This window comes from Podarcis gaigeae, assembly GCF_964106915.1.
Source record: "Podarcis gaigeae genome assembly, chromosome: 6".
NCBI classification, from domain to species: Eukaryota; Metazoa; Chordata; class Lepidosauria; order Squamata; family Lacertidae; genus Podarcis; species Podarcis gaigeae.
In genome coordinates, this window is record NC_139682.1 from 67693446 (window position 1) to 67714348 (window position 20903).

The 20903-nt window shown below is 41.3% G+C and overlaps 1 protein-coding gene across 2 annotated transcripts in view; it reads left to right on the plus strand.

Annotated features, from left to right (window-relative positions):
* Nucleotides 1-20903, plus strand: part of ADGRL2 (adhesion G protein-coupled receptor L2) — a 353211-nt gene that overhangs the window by 23337 nt on the left and 308971 nt on the right. The window contains exons 1-2 of one of the 2 annotated variants that reach the window (XM_083743186.1): nt 14916-15095; nt 19873-19948. The exons of the other annotated variant lie outside the window; for it this stretch is intronic. The gene's annotated coding sequence lies outside the window, so the exon portion shown is untranslated. Of the gene's footprint in view, nt 1-14915; nt 15096-19872; nt 19949-20903 lie in introns of those variants that run through there. 2 annotated transcript variants of the gene reach the window in all.

Genomic DNA, 20903 nt, shown 5'->3' on the forward strand with positions numbered 1-20903 from the left:
GCCTCATCAAACAGCACCGGCAACTACCAAAAGGAGCAAACTACCTAAATACAACACAGCTTGAGAGACAGTGTGAAAAAAGAGTTGTTGACACCCCCCACTCACTGAAATGAAAGTGCCCCATTCCAGTTTCCAAAGACTGATGGAAGTGAGTCTGAGGACGGAAGGGGACTTCGTTTGGATTTATCTTGGAATCACTAGTGGTGTCACTGCGGTCATTTCAGATGACTATGCTGGAAGGAATTTCACTCATTTGAAATGAAAAGAGCTTAGCAAATAGCTTCCATTGTTACTTTTGTAAATACAGCAGATTTGGTCACAAGCTAGGCTCATATCTGGTATCAGATCCCAATTTGGGGGGGGGGGATTACTTTGTGGAATGGACTTCAAGGGGGAAATGCAGGGGATCCGTCACTTTCCCATAACCCTTGTGGTTTGAACTAGCTGCGATCCTGGTACTCTCAGTTTATTCATAATTGGAACAAACTTACCTCTGAAAAGATGCCTCTGCTGGACCTGCATGTGTACTATGCTACTTATACTTAGATGCTTCGGTAGCATGCATGCATTCTCTGGATAGCCATGCATGTGTGTTGGTGTGAGAAAAAGACACAGAGAGAAAGACAAGGAGATATGTTAGCATGGCACAAAGGGTCCATGCTCTGTCGCTGGTTAGTCTTGTTTAGCAGTGCTTATCTGGACACACTCTTTTTTGGGAGGTGGGGGAGAATGTTCTGTTAATTCAAAATTCCAGTATATCAATATGCATATAGGATATCTACATCTTCTTCAAGCAACTGCCCTATGAGGAAAGAGTGCAGTGTTTGAATTTGTTTTCCTTCCACAATACTAAAGTCTGAGTCATCCAGTGATTCAGAACAGACAAAAAGAAATACTTCACACAGCACATTAGTTAAACTCTGGAATTCCGACAGCACACGATGTGCCAATGGCTGCCAACTTGGATGGCTTTGAAAAGGGATTAGGCAAATCCCTGGAGAATGAGACTATCAGTGGCTACTAGCCATAATAACTGTGTAATACTCCAGTATCAGAAGTAATATGTCTCTGAATACCAGTGGTTGGGCATCACAAGTGCAGAAAATACTGCTTGCAAGTTTTCCATAGGCACCTGGTTTGTCACCAAAAAGAACAGAATGCTAGACTAGATGGGCTTTTTGATGAACCAGAAAGGCTCATCAAGTGGCATGTTCTTATACTTGCTCTCCCTGACCAGTCATGATGAGGATCACCATGATTGTGATGACGATGATGATGATGATGATGATGATGATGACGATGCCTAGCATTTACTTAACTCTCCCAAGAGTTCTTAGCAAACACTACTTGGATACTTTGTACAACAGCATTGCAAGGTGGGCCAGATGGCAGGCTGAGACGGAAAGAATAGTGGCTTACCTATGAATACTATGAACTGGGGAGCCCCCGGCTCTTTGTTCACACTCTTTTTCGCTGTGCTATACCAGCTGTCAGATGAAGGAACTCTTATTTCTTTACTTCCTTAAAACAAATAGGTCTCTTTTTACAACATGCAGACAGTTCTGTTTGCTAAGCAGTAGCCAAGTTATACAGCAAAGCAAAATTCTTTAATTAATCCTGATCGCTCTAGCATTCCACTAAGCATTGTATCATCAGAAAACATCATCATTGCTTAGCTGATTTCTAGCTCTATTATGTAGATTTTATTGTAGATTAGAGACATCAGATATGATTTATACATGATTTTCTCAAAACAGCCAACATCCGAGAAATGACCCCCACTAGCTTCAGTTAAATCTCTTTTCAGTCAAACATCTGTTCTGTATTTGTGCTGATTTGTTGATGTGTTTGTTTGTTTTGCACAAAAGAGAATTGGGCCAAGAGTTTTTATGCTCTCTCATTATAAACCCTACACAGGACAGTTCCTTTGAGCCCTCCCCCCTCCATATTTCTCTTTTCCGTTTCTCTTTTCTTGACAATCAACAGAGTCTTATTTTGTATAGTAAGCAATGAGTATGCAATTCAGCCTATGGATTAAAAAGTGCTTCCCAATGTTTTGCTTAACCCAAGTATTATTTAGGAGGTGTTATTATATGAGACACAATGATCATACCACAGCTGCAGAAGGAACATCTAATTAAGAAATGCGATTTCCATTGATATACTTTTCTACATAACATTGGCCATATTCATAAAATCATATCTCAGTTTGATAAGCGGAGGGATGAATGGGTATTTTGTCTGTACATGCAGCTCCTTTGCGCCTCCCTTCATGTCAGCCATGATTAAACTAGGAAATATTTAACTGACCATAGTTTCCTGTTATGTCAGGTTTGGGAAAATATAGTTCCTAGTTTTGGAACAAGAAAGGCTTCTGAATCAACTTCAAAGCATGGTTTAATATCCTGTCGTGTTCTGAAACTGATAACTATGGTTCTCATTTTCAGTAAACTGGGCAACTATGGTTAATTAGAGACTTCCTGGTTTAACTGTGGCATGTGTACAATTGTAGTACATCCTGGCAAAAGTCTTGTTAATATTTCAGCTTATTAAATCAATATATGGTCAGCCACATTGGGCCATTGGCACCATTTGAACCATACTTGAAAACCAGATGCATCACAAGAAATAATATCAGAATACATTAGTGTTAAAGAAGATAAAGAATGTAGATGGTTCATTTACTGTTTAATTTAGAAGAGAATTATTCAGACAAACATTTTATTTCTGAACAACTTAGCAAGTAGCATACCAATATTCTACATTAAAAAGTAGAAAGGATGTAGCTTCACTTATATACTTCTGACACCTAACAAGAGTGTCTGTGCTCTGGTGACTTCCGAGTTAGACTACTGTGAAATCTGGATGTGGGACTACCTTTGAAGATGATCTGGAAACTACTGCTTGTGCAGAATGTGACAGCTGGATTGTTAACTGAGACGAAAACGTGTGAATATAAAATACCAGTCTTCCAACTGCACCGTTGTTTATTAGTTTCCAGGAGAAATTCAAAGTGGAGGTTTTGACCTCATATGACTTGGACCCCAATTACTAAAGGACACCTTTCCCCATATAAACTTGCCTAGGCCCTGAGATTGACACTATGGCACCTCATTGCATGCCACTTCTGAAGGAAGTTGGATGGTGGCAATGGGAGAACAGGCCTTTTCTGTAGTAGCTCCATAGCTGTGGAATGTCCTCCCCAGTGAGACACTCCTGGTGCAAACTTTTGTCATCATTTCAGGCAAAGTCTCTTTTTGTTTACCTGGGCAGCACCAAAGATTGGATGTTTGCAACATGCCTATGCAATTTTATTATTGCATTTTTACTCGGGTTGTAAATAACTTTGGGTCTTTTGGTAGTGGGATGCAATACATCTGTTTAATAACCATAACCTAACCTACCTTACTTCTGCCCACCTCGGAGTTCAAAAGCTATAGAGCGAGATGAGCGCCGCAACCCCAGAGTCATCCACAACTGGACCTAACGGTCAGGAGTACCTTTAACTTTACCTTTAACCTACCTTACATGTGTACATAAATGGAACAATTTTGCACATTCTTACAATTAACCTGGACAGCAAACATACAGCACTGGTTCATCATTATTACATGCATCTGACTGCTTTCTGTGACGTTTGTCTCATTAATGTCAGAATATGTACTCTACTGTCAAAATTTCCTGATATTATTGGAGTTTGTCACAGTTTAGAGACCTTCATTTCAGACAATAGAGGGTTCACCATATTTTCAGGAATAACAACAAAAATTAAAATCCATTGTTTGTTCCTTGGATTTTCCCCTTTATAATCCCAAGCAGGAGTTTGCCATGTGAAATATTATAAGAAGCTTTCAGAAATTCCAAAATGCATAATATCATATGACTGTAGCCTTCTCAAAACAAATAGTTTCCTTGAATTTTCTTAGGTGGATTATGGTTTCAAAATGTCTCCCCTCTAGCTGGTATTGAAAGGACATTAACATATACCATGCGTCCGTGTATTAGTCTGCAAGATTAATGAGCTCTGCGTATTTGCTTGCACGACACTGCACATTTGGAGAACTTTTCCCAGACAACATTTTAATGCTGACTTTCAGCTCTCTAGAGCAGGTATAGGTCTGAAACATTTCTACTTTCCCAGGGGTGTCAAAAGAATGTAACTCCCAAACTGGGAAATGAGCCAAGCCTGAGAGGTAGAAAACTGGTCATTGACCTAAAGATGTCTACAACTCAAGGATGAATTCCAAATGTTCTGCAACTGTGAAGATTCCAAGGAATGAGGGCAATTGGAGGTGAAAAAAGACCTAGGTATGCCACAAGAAGGAACAGACATCCTTTCATCATAACTAGCATTACTAGAACAATTTATTCCAGATTTTATATTACTTTGCCAGCTAATGAAAGCTTGATAACTTTCTACAGCAGAAACTGCCTTTAATATTAGCATAGCCGCCCTCTGGAATCAACTAGATTAGTAGTTTCATGAAAATGAATGGTTAAGGTCTCCAAACCACTTCTCTAGAGTAATATTTTTTTTGCTTGAAAATTCCATGCTCTGGATTAAGCAACGTAAAAGATTATTCCATGTCATAATATCATGCAACATAAAATTATTCATGTTTAAAGCTATGCCCAATGCATTGTGAATATAGTGGACCTAATGTGATAATTTCATTTCTAGAACTTACGGTATCCTCCTTACATCTTGCCCTTCCCTCCAATCTCCTAATAAATGGGCTAGGGCTTTCACTTGCCCACACAGCTTCCCCTTATGCTCCCACTGTGCCTCCATGTGCCCTCCAAAATTGACTCAATGGGGTTGCGAGAGCCCCTGGAATACGGGGGGAGAGGGGGGTTGTTCCATCTGGCTGAAATCCTCTTATAGACTCTTCATCTGTAATGTTGGATAGAGATCTCTTGCAATTATTCCATGATCTTGGAGGGAAATTTTGCAAGAGAGGGCAGAACATGATGGGAATTGTAGGATGAATGGGAATTGTAGGATGTGAGAAATGAATCAATTATTTACTGAATTTGTTTCCCACCTCCAAGGAGCTCAAAGCACCATGCATGGCTCTCCTTTCCTCACTGTATCCACAGAACAACCCTGTGAGATTGGTTAGGCTGGGGCATGAAAACCTTTTTAATACTCTTGTAGTGGGTGGCACTGTGGGTTAAGCCACAGAGCCTAGGACTTGCTGATCGGAAGGTTGGCGGTTCGAATCCCCCGACGGGGTGAGCTCCCGTTGCTCAGTCCCTGCTCCTGCCAACCTAGCAGTTCGAAAGCATGTCAAAGTGCAAGTAGATAAATAGGTACGGCTCTGGTGGGAAGGTAAACGGCATTTCCGTGCACTGCTCTGGTTCACCAGAAGCGGCATAGTCATGCTGGCCACATGACCCGCCGGCTCTCTTGGCCAATAAAGCGAGATGAGCACCGCAACCCCAGAGTCGGCCACGACTGGACCTAATGGTCAGGGGTCCCTTTACCTTTACCTTTACCTTAGCTTGATTAAAAGAAACCTAAGCCTGGCAAAATTCAGCAGAGCACTATATATTACCATTTCTGAAAACACATCAACTGTGTAAAAACCTTTGTCACAACTGGTATGTTGTTTCCAACTGTAGAGGGATGTACTGATGTATATTATAGATAATAATGGCTCTTTATAGAGAGCACAAAAATGTGAATAAAGTTGTGGGGGTGGAAGGAGGGGAGAATTTATTCCTTAATTATAGTGTTTAGAGGTAGGCTTATTGTCCATGTGATCCAGTTAGTTCCTAGCAGTTAGGAACAAGGAAGATACACAGCCATACGTTTAAAGCATTTCCGATGCACATTTAAAGCACATGACTTTCCCCCCAAATTCCTGGGAACTGTAGTTTTCCCCTTACAGAACTACAATTAGCAGCAACATTAACAAACGTCAACACACAATCCTTCTTTAGCTGCTGTTCAGTAGCTCTGCCAGGATTCTGAGGCGAAAACATATCTCTGCCTAAATCACTTATACAGTTCATGCCCAGCACAGGTGACTCATGGATCACTGTCTGAACAAATCTGACTATCATAACAGGAACGCTAAAGTTTACCTCATACATTGTCAATGTTGTCCTTCCCCCATGAACACAGTGTTGAAAAAGGAACATGCCCCTAAATTTCAAGGCTATATCTTGGAGAGAAACGTCCTTTCCCAATCTCAGTTTGAAGAAAAGGGCAAAAAGGATCTTTGTTTTATTCATACTTTTGTAAACAAATCACTCCCAGATCTTTCAAAAGTGACTCTTTCACCTAACAAATAATTTGGACAATATGCACATCAGCACTTCATGAATAAAACATGCAGTGCTACTTATGTACTCTGAATATTTTCTTCATTTCCCCCCTTCATTTTAACCAAACCCATCAAGTTAGCCTCTAGTGGTAATAAGAACTGATAATAGTTTATTTGCATTTAGGGAATGACAACATTAATTATACTGCCACATTGTTGTTATTGTGACAATAAACAAGATTTATTCTAATGAAGGTTATGATATAGTAAATTTAAGTTAACGCTTGCCATTTTGATATAAAAACAACTTCACATTTTTCTTTGTAAACTATACAAGGAAATCTTTATTATTATATTCAACATGTTTCTTTCCAATCCAACCATTTTAAAGTAGAATAAACCTTCCTGTAATGTAAACATTTAAAATATTTAATGTAAAAAAAAAAGGCCCATAAGGCAGTTTTTATTTTGTTTCCAGCTTAGGAAAACCTTATTTTATAGGACCTATAGGCAAAAAATATACACACATGGGTAAACCTCTAAACCACATATGATACTTCAGTGACATCAGTGGTAGCTTATACAAGATGCTGCTTTTTTAAAAAATCAAAAATATCAGAAATGAGAATAGTAGTTATCATAACAAAATAACCTTGTGAGGTGAGTATAAATAAGAACAGCTGGTTGCATTATGTACTGGATCATGGCCTCTAAAATGTCATGAAAATACTTCTAGGATCCCCATGTTTTCATCATCAAGTCCATTAGTCCCAGAATCCCATTTGACCTCAGTTCCTGTGACAGAATAATGCTGGTCTTGAGGAATTGTAGACTCAGCATCCTGAAATTACAGGTGGTTCACAAGCCAAGAGAGTGTGATGCTACTGTGGTTGGGGTGGTTTTGTTACCCCATCAAGTTAGCCTCTAGTGGTAATAAGAACTGATAATAGTTTATTTGCATTTAGGGAATGACAACATTAATTATACTGCCACATTGTTGTTATTGTGACAATAAACAAGATTTATTCTAATGAAGGTTATGATATAGTAAATTTAAGTTAACGCTTGCCATTTTGATATAAAAACAACTTCACATTTTTCTTTGTAAACTATACAAGGAAATCTTTATTATTATATTCAACATGTTTCTTTCCAATCCAACCATTTTAAAGTAGAATAAACCTTCCTGTAATGTAAACATTTAAAATATTTAATGTAAAAAAAAAAGGCCCATAAGGCAGTTTTTATTTTGTTTCCAGCTTAGGAAAACCTTATTTTATAGGACCTATAGGCAAAAAATATACACACATGGGTAAACCTCTAAACCACATATGATACTTCAGTGACATCAGTGGTAGCTTATACAAGATGCTGCTTTTTTAAAAAATCAAAAATATCAGAAATGAGAATAGTAGTTATCATAACAAAATAACCTTGTGAGGTGAGTATAAATAAGAACAGCTGGTTGCATTATGTACTGGATCATGGCCTCTAAAATGTCATGAAAATACTTCTAGGATCCCCATGTTTTCATCATCAAGTCCATTAGTCCCAGAATCCCATTTGACCTCAGTTCCTGTGACAGAATAATGCTGGTCTTGAGGAATTGTAGACTCAGCATCCTGAAATTACAGGTGGTTCACAAGCCAAGAGAGTGTGATGCTACTGTGGTTGGGGTGGTTTTGTTGTTGTTTTAGTTTGCCTTTGCCTCACATAACAAACTCCTTTGGGCTCCACCTTGCTTCTGTGGTAAAGTGAAGCAAGTTGTGTGTTTTGAAATAAATAAAATGTTGTTCATAGGATGAATCTTCTAAAACCAATGCTTTTGCGAGAAGGGCCCCAATGTAATTCCAAGGGTACTGCAGCACCCTAAGATACCTCAGTTGACACTCACGAACGCCTTCTCCCTCCCAGTTGTTTTTTGTTGTTGCTCTTCTGCTGTGGGTGGTGCTCAACTAGCTAGAAAGCAAAATCTATCCCTCTTACCGCCATTTCCCCCAAAAGCCTTGGGCCCTAGGTGTGTGTGTCTGGCTTTTTATTTTGTTTCATTTTTCTGAGAGGTTGCAGTATTAAGTGTTTTGCCTGCTTCCGTGTTTGGGAGGAGTTTCAAACACTACCAGTTTTTCTTCTGCGGAATTGCCTGTTTTGCTTATACCAGTTCCTCACATTTGCAATACTGCCTTTGGGCTCCAAACAGCTGTGGACCCCTGGCATAGCAGTTCAGTGGCAAAGCAAGCAACAACAGCACAACCGTTACCTCTGCATTTCCTGTCTTACTAGCAAGCAAAATTGGAGCAAGATAAGGGGATATCTCTTCAGTTCACATATTTTCCTTGGCACCAAACCTTACATAACATGGACAGCCATTAATATCTCGTGTGTGTGTGTGTGTGTGTGTATAGATTATTTGGAATGGAACCAGATTGCTGGCATGTTGCTGGCAGAGAATGCCTTTGCCCATGCACATTTAAAATCCTAAATTTAGTTGTATGTTTGGACCCTCAGGGCAAATAGCAACTTCTAGGATATGATTGTAACTGTGAAAACAGTGTGGAGGTGGGGAAAGTCAACCCTGTCACCCGAGTCCCAATAAAAATCATTTATTCCCATTCTTAAAGCTACTGCTAACATTGCAAAAACAAAACCACCTGCAGGAATCTTGCTCACAGCTCTCATGTAATGTGTAGCATTTAGTTTGTCCCGTATTACAGGTGTGGGGTTCCCTGGCACGTGGGGAAAGGAATTCCATTAGCAACTAAGATTATGGATTGTGATATGCATTTTGCACATTAGAGCTTTTACCCTTTAGGGTTAATGAAAAAAGAATAGGCTCACTAGGTAGCATAAATACTGCTACTGCCAAGTTGTCAGGTTTCAAGGTGATGGTACCTTAGCAGCTGCATTTCCCTCATATAAGAAAACTGCAGACCTGCCAAGTCTGAGCCTTTAAAAGTGAAACTCATTTTGTTCTTCAGGGGTCTAGTCATAAGCTGTCTTACTCCTTCAAAATAGACATTCCCAGTGTGGTTCAAGAGGGTATTAAAATTTCATTCTTTTTCTTCTGCAATATTCTTTTAGGTGCTGTTAGCAAGATACTTTATAAACATATCAAGTGAAGTTTAACTCAGATAAATCCCCACTGTCTGCAGTTTTCTGGGGAGACCTATTATGCTGGAAAATAACTACATAACATTGAGGGGGGGTGCTGTTGTTTAGAACAGTCGCTGGGCTTTTCAGGGCCTGTTTTAGAAAGTCTTCGAAATTATTATTATTTAAATAGTAGTAAAAGTTTCAAAAATATTTCAACATTTTATCAGTGATTAGGTCAAGGGTCCCCAAACCACCAGTGGTCTGTGAACCACTTCATGTGCCCTTTGACATACCTGTAAAAATACTATTATAATCACATAGCACAGTGTGCTACAATGGCTATAACAAGCAGAAAAAACTACTGAGTGGTTCTCCAAGAACCTCAGCAATTTTCAAATGATCTGGGGCAGTGGGAGTTTGGGAACCACTGGATTAGACTCCTAGCAACAGGCCTACAAAATGCTGGCAATGTCTGTGAACACATGGCCTAACAAACCCTGGTGCCCTCTAGATGCCTCGACTGGTGTGGCCAATGGTCATAATGACATGTTTGGAGATGTAATTAAAAAACATGTGAAGGACACTAGATTGGGGAGGGCTGGCCTAAAGCAGATGAGTTCTTGTTTAGAAAATAGTTAGGTCACTGCTCAAGATCCCAGACTGTATTGTCATCTGTCCCTTGTGCAGCCTTTACCTGGACACATCAACTTGTGCCCATGCCTGTTACCCATGCTGAAGACGACAGACTAGGTCATCTAAGCCAATACCCAGCAATGCAGGAATCTCTGCTAAAGCTTCCATGACAGGTGGCCATTCAACCTCTGCTTAAGAACCTCCAGTGAAGAAGAGTCCACAACCTCCTGAGGGAGACTGTTCCACTGTTGAACAGTTCTTACTGTCAAAAAGTTCTTCCTGATGTTTAGTTGGAATCTCCTTTCCTTTAACTTGAAGCCATTGGTTCACGTCCTACCCTCCAGAGCAGGAGAAAACAAGCTTGCTCCATCTTTCATGTGACAGCCCTTCAGAAAGTTGAAGATGTCTATCATATCTCCTCTCAGTCTACTTTTTTCCAGGATAAACATACCCAATCCCTCCTCATAAGGACTGGATTCCAGACCCTTGATCATCTTGGTTGCCCTCTGCACACGTTCCAGCTTATCAACATCCTCCTTTGATTGTGGCACCCAGAAGCAGCTCCTAGCATAACTAAATAGTTAAACCTGCTAAATCATACCAAAATCTTTTAAACTAACACTCCCTTGCCTATGTTTTTCTGGCTCAACAAATCAAGCAAAGCTGGGAGCTTCTGGCACTGAACCTAGGGTGTGATCTGAGAGTGCATGATGTTGAAGCTATGCAGGTGTGAGTATTGTCAGTGCCTAGATGGAAGGCAGCTTGGGAACCCTCTGTAGTTCACATTGAGTTCCAAGATATCAATACAATAAATAATAGAGAGAAATCCCAGATGCAAGCCAATTGTGGGCAAGCAGAGCTGCACAATCTGTGACAAAGCATATGACGAGGCCAATTCGGCTGTAATGTTTAGAACTCAAATGACTGGTTTCTAACGGTGATCCCTGGGTTGTATACTTGTGGGAAACTGGTGCTATAATTATTTGCAAAGCTTCTTTAGATTGTTACATACCTCATGGATATATTTTACAGATGTGTATTTGGGAAAAGGCAACTAAACAGCTCCACTAACCTATCTGCATTCAACCCTGAGCTATACAACTCCAGAAGTCCTAGTGTGATGATCCCACAGAAAAGCCCAAAATAAAGTTCTGTGTTTCCTCAATTAGTGGGGATCTGAAATTCTGTAAAACGAAAGTTGCCCCCCTAACTAGGAAAGGGTGAGGGACAGTGCTTGGCTGCTGTTATGCCTTTACATTCACAACCATTTGATATGCCTAAGTCAGCAGGGAACCATTATCAACTCTTAATTGTTTTCAATCAAATGGCTGTTAAAGACGCAGCTAAAGTGGCCCTTACACAAGCTGGCAATCCTCTCTAAAATTTAAATGGCATTTTCACAAGTTCTACTTTTCTTCCTAGTCTTAGGCTTTTGAGTCACACTTTAATTACAAGCTCCTAGACTGTCTATGGTTTTCCCAGTGGTGATGTATGGAAGTGAGAGCTGGACCATAAAGAAGGCTGATCGCCGAAGAATTGATGCTTTTGAATTATGGTGCTGGAGGAGACTCTTGAGAGTCCCATAGACTGCAAGAAGAACAAACCTCTCCATTCTTAAGGAAAAAAGCCCTGAGTGCTCACTGGAAGGACAAATCGTGAAGCTGAGGCTCCAATACTTTGGTCACCTCATGAGAAGAGAAGACTCCCTGGGAGAGACCCTGATGTTGGGAAAGGTTGAGGGTACAAGGAGAAGGGGACGACAGAGGACGAGATGCTTGGACAGTGTTCTCGAAGCTACCAGCATGAATTTGACCAAACTGCGGGAGGCAGTGGAAGACAGAAGTGCCTGGCGTGCTCTGGTCCAGGGGGTCACAAAGTCGGACACGATTAAACAACTAAACAACAACAACAGACTGTCTTCCAGTAGAACTAATGGTGGTGCAGGAGTGGAGACCCACGGTAAACTTTAAAGTGTACAGATCTTAGTAGATCAGACATAGGACAAACGTCTATATTTCTCTCTCTCTCTCTCTAAATAAAATCTGGCAATAAATATTCTAATTAGGCCATATTATGTAATGACAATGGCTAGTTGCATTTATGATGAATCATGATCTGAAGATCTAGACAAAAACTTGTGACTTTTCTATAAAGCATTGCAAACTGATCATGCCATGGAGGCCATACAGTTATGTCCTTCAACTCCTTGCTGTCACTCCTTGTCCTCCCCTCCTCCAGCATCTATCTCCTGAAGCAGCCACCTCACCCTGCCTAAGAACAGGGGAGCTCCTAGTCATACCACTGCTTTTTGTGTGTGCACAAAAATTGAGGAGATGGTACCCCTATATGGAAAAAAGTGTTGTGGGTCCCAGCTCAAAATGGCTGCCAGGGCAGCAAAAAAAGCAGTGTTACTCTGCACGGGTGAAATACAACCCCCCCAAAAAAACACCCGGGAGTTATACACACATGTTCCCAACCAGTAAGATGGTCGTCTGAGAATTTAGACTTGAGTCCTCTGCAATGTGTGCATACTTAGGTAAAGGTAAAGGAACCCCTGACCATTAGGTCCAGTCGCGACCGACTCTGGGGTTGCGGCGCTCATCTCGCTTTATTGGCCGAGGGAGCAGGCGTACAGCTTCCGGGTCATGTGGCCAGCATGACTAAGCTGCTTCTGGTGAACCAGAGCAGTGCACGGAAACGCCGTTTATCTTTCTGCCAGAGCGGTACCTATTTATCTACTTGCACTTTGATGTGCTTTCAAACTGCTAGGTGGGCAGGAGCTGGGACTGAGCAACGGGAGCTCACCCCGTTGTGGGGATTCGAACAGCCGACCTTCTGATCGGCAAGTCCTAGGCTCTGTGGTTTAACCCACAGTGCCACCCATGTCCCGTGTGCATACTTACCTGGGAGTAAATTTCACTTACCGGTATTTCTTCATAAAACATAGGCTTGCATTGTAAGGAAGGAGTTTCAAAAGCAGTTTACAGTGTTGTCACAGCTTCTCTTCAGCAAGTGTGCACATTTCCTTGCCATTTGTTGTTTACTAGTTCTCATTTCCAACCCATGCTGCCCCTGTAGCTGGCCGTGAGGTTAGGTTCATCTCCCAACTCCTCAGCATCTTTCCCAATCTATGTGTTTCTTCAGAGAGCTCTCTATGAAGGTCACAAACCTCTATCATTTCCCCATTCTGCTTCTGTACAATCGTTCCTTGATTGCTTCTGAGGGAATGTAAGTAAAGTGGTGCATTCTGTCATTAGCCTCTTAAATGCCTCTCTGCATTCTTGAGCTTCAGACTGATCCAGAAAATCGCCTGCCTTGTAGCATATTTACCCTGGTCTCTGCACTCTGATGGGAATAGTCCCTTGATACCTTCGCCAGCCATCTGTTCAGGGCTATACTTTGCAATATATGAGAAGTCATAAAAAGCCATTGTAACATATTTAAACAATGCTGTTGAGGAAGGTGTTTTCAAAGAGAAATGTAGCACTTCCTCAGGAACTCAGACTTAAAAAGATGTTCAAACAGTCCACATGGATTCTTTCCCTCACCCCCTCGAAAGCTGCAGTCTTCTTGTTTTTCAGTCATAATCATTAAGTCCCATAAAATAGCATCAGGCTTATGAGCCTGCCTGGGGACATAGAAACACACATTGACAAATGCCGTGCCCATTTCTTTGGCTTGCCTTTCATCACCCCTGGTATTAATATTTCAATTGATCTTGAAAGAAAAGAAGTTTAAAGTCTTGGGGCAGCCAGAATAGAAGTGATAGGGGCCTGTGGCTGTCCCCTTTTGGAATGGTCCTAGACATTCATAATATTAAGTAACTGTCATCTGCCATCAGTCATTGCAGCGGCTAGTGTTTCCTTGTTTAAAAATTCATTACAGACTAATATTGTTATATATATTTAGAGTACCAGAATATTTAGAGTACCAGAACGTTAGACTAGAGCTGATACATGAAACTTTATGTGTTGGCGCTGCCCAAGTCATGCTCAGAGTAGACCCCCCCCCCCAAGTTCAGTTGATGTGACTAACTTAAATCTGTTTATTTCAGTGGATCTACATTAGTATATTTTAGCAGAATTCAATACTGCATGTTCAAAATCCAACACATTTGCTCTTTATTTTTCAAAATATTCCAATTACATGGTTAAGCAAGGCAGGTTGTTTTGCATTTTGCTGAACACATTTATTTGTTTGTTTTGCCCCCCTCTTTAGGCAAACAACAACTCATATTTCTTTGTAGATTCCGTTGATGTTGTCCAAAATAGCAATTTTTCCTTCTGAGACCTTGCATTTAATTGTATTTTGGATTAGAATATTTTAGCCATCATCACAAACTGGTACTATATTTTGGGTTGTGTGAGACTTCACACCTCCAGTAGACCCAACAAGCCTACTCAGTACGCACATGTGCACGCATGCACACACACACACACACTGCTGGAATCACGCATGCACCTAGTCTTCTGAGCTGCCAAGCATAAGCATCTCACTGTGGACCCCATTCCTTGCTGTTTATTTATTAACTTAGATTTTTCACAGTTTTATCAGCTTTAGGGAAGCGCTCAAAAGTAAGAGACAAATTAAACAAGCATCAGTAACCTGAGACTGGATTAGTGGCAGGGAGCAGGGAGAGAATGCAAAGAGGCACGAAATTATTTAGGAACAAGTAAGTTCATTAAAGGCTTCAGATTTTGAGGAAGCCAAGCCTTATATAGCCTGGAACCAGTGGAGGGTGACTGGGGCAGTACCCCACCAACCTCAGTCTGCCCACAGCCTCCCCCTGTCTGCCTTGTTACTTACAAGCAGTGGGGGCTGGGGATGACAGCTCTGCCTGTCACTGGCTCCAGCTCCACCTACATTTGGTCTCTCTGCATTCTGTCTATATACAAAGGGCAACAGTCACCACTGCCAGGAACTAAGAACCACAACATATAAGCAGGTGGTGGACACTTTAAATCACACAGTAAAGAAGATGTCACATCAAGGCTGATATTGCATGTGGATTTGTGGAGAATGAAATTTTTCATGTGGCAAGCCGAATTCATGTGCCCAGGTGGACTGCTCACCAAGAGGAGAAAGCCTACTGACGATGGGGTACAATTCGCTACAATGTTTTTGCTTAGCTGTAAAATGTCAAGAAATTGTCTGAAAGTACTAGATAATTAATCACAATGTATTTTTATTTGAGGGATGTCACAAATGTACGTTTTTGGGATCCATGATGAGATCTCCCAATATTTTAACTGTAGAGAAGCTGTGGGGAGTGGAGCTCCAATTTTGATCAGAGCAGCAGCACTGGGCAAGGGGAATTTAATCCTTTCACTCTCCACTGGTTTCCCAATTTAAATTACCCCCAAGCTGTTCTTATACCTTCTCTGTGAAGAAGGCATACCGGTATTACGTGTGTCTGGAGGGGGAGAGAGAGAATGACAGATGATAGATAGATAGATGGTAGATAGATTAGATCCTTTTTCATTAGTGCATTTGACATGCATGGTTCTTTTTCTTTGAAACTCATAATTAACAGATATATAATTGCATATGGTCTGCGACACAGGCAAGAGATTGCAACGTCCTAAATGATACACCTGGAAAACTAAAGTGAGCCAAGGGCCTAGCAGGAAGACTCAACCCGCTTTTCAGCAATGGAACTACAGCTGTGGAGATGTATGATATAATGAACTGTTACCTACTGTGAACCTTTTTGCAGTTATGGAACATAGCTCCGAGGCCGTTTCCACTTACCATTGACTCGCTCAAATGCCACGTTTTAATACACCACCTTCTTTTTCAAAGGAAAATGCTATACAAATGAGAAACAGGTAGGAAGCATCTTTTTGTAGGAAGTCAGTGGAATTTGCCCTGCAGGGTGGTGTGGCCATGCCAAATATATGGGATAGATATGTGAATCTAAAGCTAGTATTCTTCAGATTGTAGACCCATTGAAATGAATGGACAGAGGTAACTTAGATCAATTAATTTCAATGCCCCTAATTGGAGACAATCCATAGAAGACACACATAAATTCAGGCATTTGGAGTTGTAGCATCAAGGACTGATTCTGTCATATTTCAATGTGGCAACCCAGTTATTCTATATTTTCAAGGATACTCTTGATTAGAAGAGGGGAAAACACTGACTGTGCATAATTTAAATGCAAGGGATATGCTCTGTATCTTTCTTTTTTTTTTAAGGAGAAAAAAATACAAGTTATATAGCATGTAAGTGAGCTGAGAATAGTCCAAAGTGGCACTATTATATCTTTTAGGGGTTTTGAGCTCAATAAAACAGATGTCCTGTATTTACAAAATTGCTTTTAAAATGTTGTTTATGAGGAAAGGGGAAAAAATATGCAAACAGTTTAACATTTTGCCCCCTGGCATTTTTGAAGTACATTTCTACAGCAACGCATTTTATCTTGTTCACATGGATGAGCCAGCAAAACCAAACTAATATCTGTAACTTACTACCTTGGGGTATGTTTTTTCCTCTTTTTTTACTGCTCCCTGACAATAATAAGGATTTAATTTAACAAGTCAAGGGGCAGATACAAAGCTTCAAAACATTTTTCATTGCTCTTGAAATGACAGGGCATAAGACAGATGGCCATATCTTTTCAAGGTGGGTCACCCCCCCACATCCCACGGTGTCATACTTCTACTTAACCACAACTATAAAATGCTTCACTCCTGCCTTTGCTTTTGAGTTTCCAAATTTGGAGGTCAACAAGTAAGTTTGGCATTGCATAATTCAGGAAGGGATTGATTCTATCTCACTCTTCTTCTTCTGGGACCTGATTTTAGAGTAGTGCAAATTCAGCACTGGCCATGACCCAACAATTCTGTTTTACACATAAGAGTTTCCATGGGGCTCTGAATACAAGTACCTTTTCTTTTCTAGAAATGGAGGAGAGCTCTCCACATTTACCACTGAGGAATCAGTACGCACAAGAATCTCGTAAAAGCTTTCCATCATACCTACACTCTGCACGAAGATTACCGTAATACAGTTCTGGATTAGAATATGTCAAATTATACAGGGTTTTTATTTTTAAAAAATGATCAAAACTCAACATTTGGGATATAAACAAGTAGCAAAAACAGGACACACCCTTTCAGAGATTTTCCTTCAATCATAACAGTTAGGGGAAATTATGAAGTGGTGCCTAAAAGGTCATATTCCGTGAATCCAAATTCTAATTCTCACCATAATCGGATAGAGTTCATTCACACTCAAACCAGATGAAATCTGGTTTCAATTTCTGCCTGCTCAGCAATTCTCCTTCCTATGGTGCATGCCTCTCTAAAAGTGTGCCCGGGGTGACCCAAAATGTTTTGGCACCTGGCGTGAAACACCCCATACCACCCCCACAATGTGGCATGTGCTTTCTGAACCTCCCTTCCTGGCAGGTGGTGAGGCTTTGTGCGGGATCCTCCTTTCCCTTGGAAAAGCTCACCACTCTGTCCAGGGGGGAAATTTCCCTTTTGGGTGGTGTAACACCTCCCATCTTGCCGAGACAGTGAGAGGAAAGGAATTCTGCAGAGTTTTGCTGCCAGTCCCTTTCCACCCCCAGGGGTGGGCAAGATTAGCCACAAAGCTGGGTGGCAGAATACTGTGCTGCTGTGCCGCCGCCACCTCCCTTTCCTGCGTTGTTGTGGCAGTATAGTGGACAGGGCACCCGCAGGGCTGCTACTTCTTCCATTTCCCCCTCCTGAGGCACCTTCTTCAACTTGCCTTGGGGTTGGCTGGTTCTGTGAAGTGCCAGCATCTAAAGACCTCTCCAAGCATTTAGATGAACACAGGAAGGCTCAAACTATTCATGAAGGGTGGGACACCTGGATGTATTCAGAACCATCCCATGATCTTGGTTCCCGTGATCAGAGTTGCTGATAAAAGGGAGGAGCCTAACCACCTTCAGCTGAATACAGTAATTTATTTAGTCATTCATTTATATGCAAGTTTTGTATTCAGCTACCTTGGGAGGGAGGTGTCACATTCAAATAACAACAGAACAAAGGCATACAATAATATCAGCCGATAAACCTAATCAATTAAAAAGAAACCAAAACCCCTTCAAATCTGCATCTCTTACTCTGCTTGCTACAGTAGGTTAGAATCTCACTGCAGACCTTCATGCTCAATGTGCAATGTTCAGGAGAGTAAGGTCCTGGGTCGCATGAACATTGGGCTAGCACCCATGCACTCATGTGCACCCTACACAGTTTGAGTACTTGGGTGCTTACCCAAATGCCTGAAGATGAGCTACGATTCTGTTAATTCAGACACCCTATATAGTCATTTGTTACAATGGTTTAGTGTGATGTTTGAATTAATCTGTTGTGACCAATATCCGCTGACAGTAGCCTTGTGCGTGACCATGGGATTCCTGTATCTTCAATGATGAGGCTCGGCCAAACCATTGCAAGTGCTCAGAAGTTGAGGGTACTATATAAGTGCTGGTGCGGTGGTACCTTGGGTTAAGTACTTAATTCGTTCCGGAGGTCCGTACTTAACCTGAAACTGTTCTTCACCTGAAGCACCACTTTAGCTAATGGGGCCTCCTGCTGCTGCCGCGCTGCCGGAGCACGATTTCTGTTCTCATCCTGAATCAAAGTTCTTAACCTGAAGCACTATTTCTGGTTTAGCGGAGTCTATAACCTGAAGCGTATGTAACCCGAGGTACCACTGTACTCATACATAGAAATGAGTTCCTTTGGCAAACAGGCATTAAGGCAAGAGAAGGCAGTAGCCACGCTTTATCCCAAACTAAAATGAAGAGAGGTGCTGACTCTACTTCTTTAGTCATCTTCCCTAAGAGAGTCTCCAGAACAGGAGAGACTGCCGTGTTCACTAAAATACCTTTTGATTGGAAAACTCCTTGTGGCACTTCGATTATACGAGGAACTCAAAGCATTAAAGAGATGCAACATCACAAATAGGTATTTGTAAGGGTTTGTCAACTCCAATGAAGCAATCTGTTTGTTGACTTCCTTTTCCATGCACATCTGCAACTGCTCGCTACGTGGGGGCGGAGAAGACGATGCCATTAAAACAAAAGGGGGACCTTAATGTGACCTTTTCAGCAAGGGATAAAACATATTGATTGGTGGCTGCTGAAGGACATCATTAAATTCTCTGTGTTTGATTTCATTTTTTCCTCTCTCCCTTCTCCCCTTTTCTTTCTTTTATTTATTATTTGGTTGCCTGGCAGGCATATCAGTACTGACTAACCCTGCCAGTTCAACTATTAAAGAATTTATCTCTCGGAGGAGGCCTGATGTAAACATGATAATCTGTTTGGCGGCCCTTATGATGGAGTATGAATAAAACATATGACAACACAGTTTGAGCACAGGAGCTTACTATCTGTTACAAAGCAGAATGTCTGGATGCTCCTTGAAGGCCTTCCATGGTTAATCCCAGAGGCCTAATCCTTTGTTCTTCATATCAGTTCACCTACAAGGGGAGTGGTTAATTCAACCCCGCCACCACTTTTACTTCTCTTCAATTAAATGATAACGTCCCGTTCAAGAGCAGCTAATGGGATAAGCTAAGAGGAATTGGGCCTGAAAATACTTTTCTTTCTCTTCTGTTTTGTGGTTGGAAGTAAGAGTATTTCTCTTAGGACTCAGTGGGTACATAAGCCAAAGAATAACTATGTTTGCAGGGAATCAAGCTTGTCTCTTTAGTTCATTTTCATTTTCCATCTGTAATGTGATTGTGAGACATGTATTAACTAGAATGTATTGTCAGTTTAGAACTGGTCTTTTCCATGTTCTGTACTGTATTAAGGAGCTAGTTTAGTGGAACGGCCAGAAGACTGGTTGGGTGAGGCTGTAGCTCACTTCTTGCCTTTTTTTTTGCTTTACAGTGGTAAATTTTGAAGTACAGGAGTTCATCATGACAGGCCTCACAGCTGTGCCCCCAAGGAGAATCCAAAAATTCAGGTAGCTGTTTAAAAATATATAGATACTACAAGAATGAAGGTTAAACTTGTAAAACATGCTGAGATTTAATAAAAGCTCTTCGACCAGCAGAAATGCAGTCTTAACTGGAAATGAAAGCTATCTTGCCAAAAAAAAAAAAAGTGGTACCATTTAATTTGCTAGCGTGAAAGAGGCACCCCACTGAAGAAAGGAAAAATGTTTACAGCATCTGCTTGATTCGACTTCCTCCATGCTATTCTTTCCCAATCAGTAGAACCAGAATGCCTCCTCATCCCACCAGGCATGTTTCAATCACATTGCATGGGTCAGGGTGTCTTCACCCAATGTGCATTACGTTGTTTGTTTTCCCTGTCCCTTCAGCCACCCAAACGCCTATTCATGAACCTGTCATCAGCGCATGTCACAAATGTACACATCTCACATTGACTGCAAATTGATTGTGGTTTATGTTATTGAATCAGATGGACTCCAGTTTGATAGAAAACAGGTCAAACTGCTGCATTTCTCAAGAAACTATAGGGTAGATACTGTATGTATTGTGGCTAATGGCATACATGCATGGCTTTGAAACCCCAGCAGTGGGAGCTCACTGGAGCCAGAGAAAAGGGCAGTGAAAACACAGCCTTAGTCCAGACCATGGGTACAGCACACTAAAGCCCAGGGACAGGATGCGGCCCAATCGCCTTCTAAATCCAGCCCGCAGACAGTCCGGGAATCAGCGTGTTTTTACATGAGTAGAATGTGTGCTTTTATTTAAAATGCATCTCTGGGTTATTTGTGGGGCATAGGAATTCATTCAATTCCCCCCCCCCAAAAAAAATATAGTCCAGCCCCCCACAAGGTCTGAGGAACAGTGGACTGGACCCTGCTGAAAAAGTTTGCTGACCCTTGGTCCAGCCACTATCCTCTCCACCTCTGCCCCCAAATGCAATATAAAGATACTTCTGACCAGCCT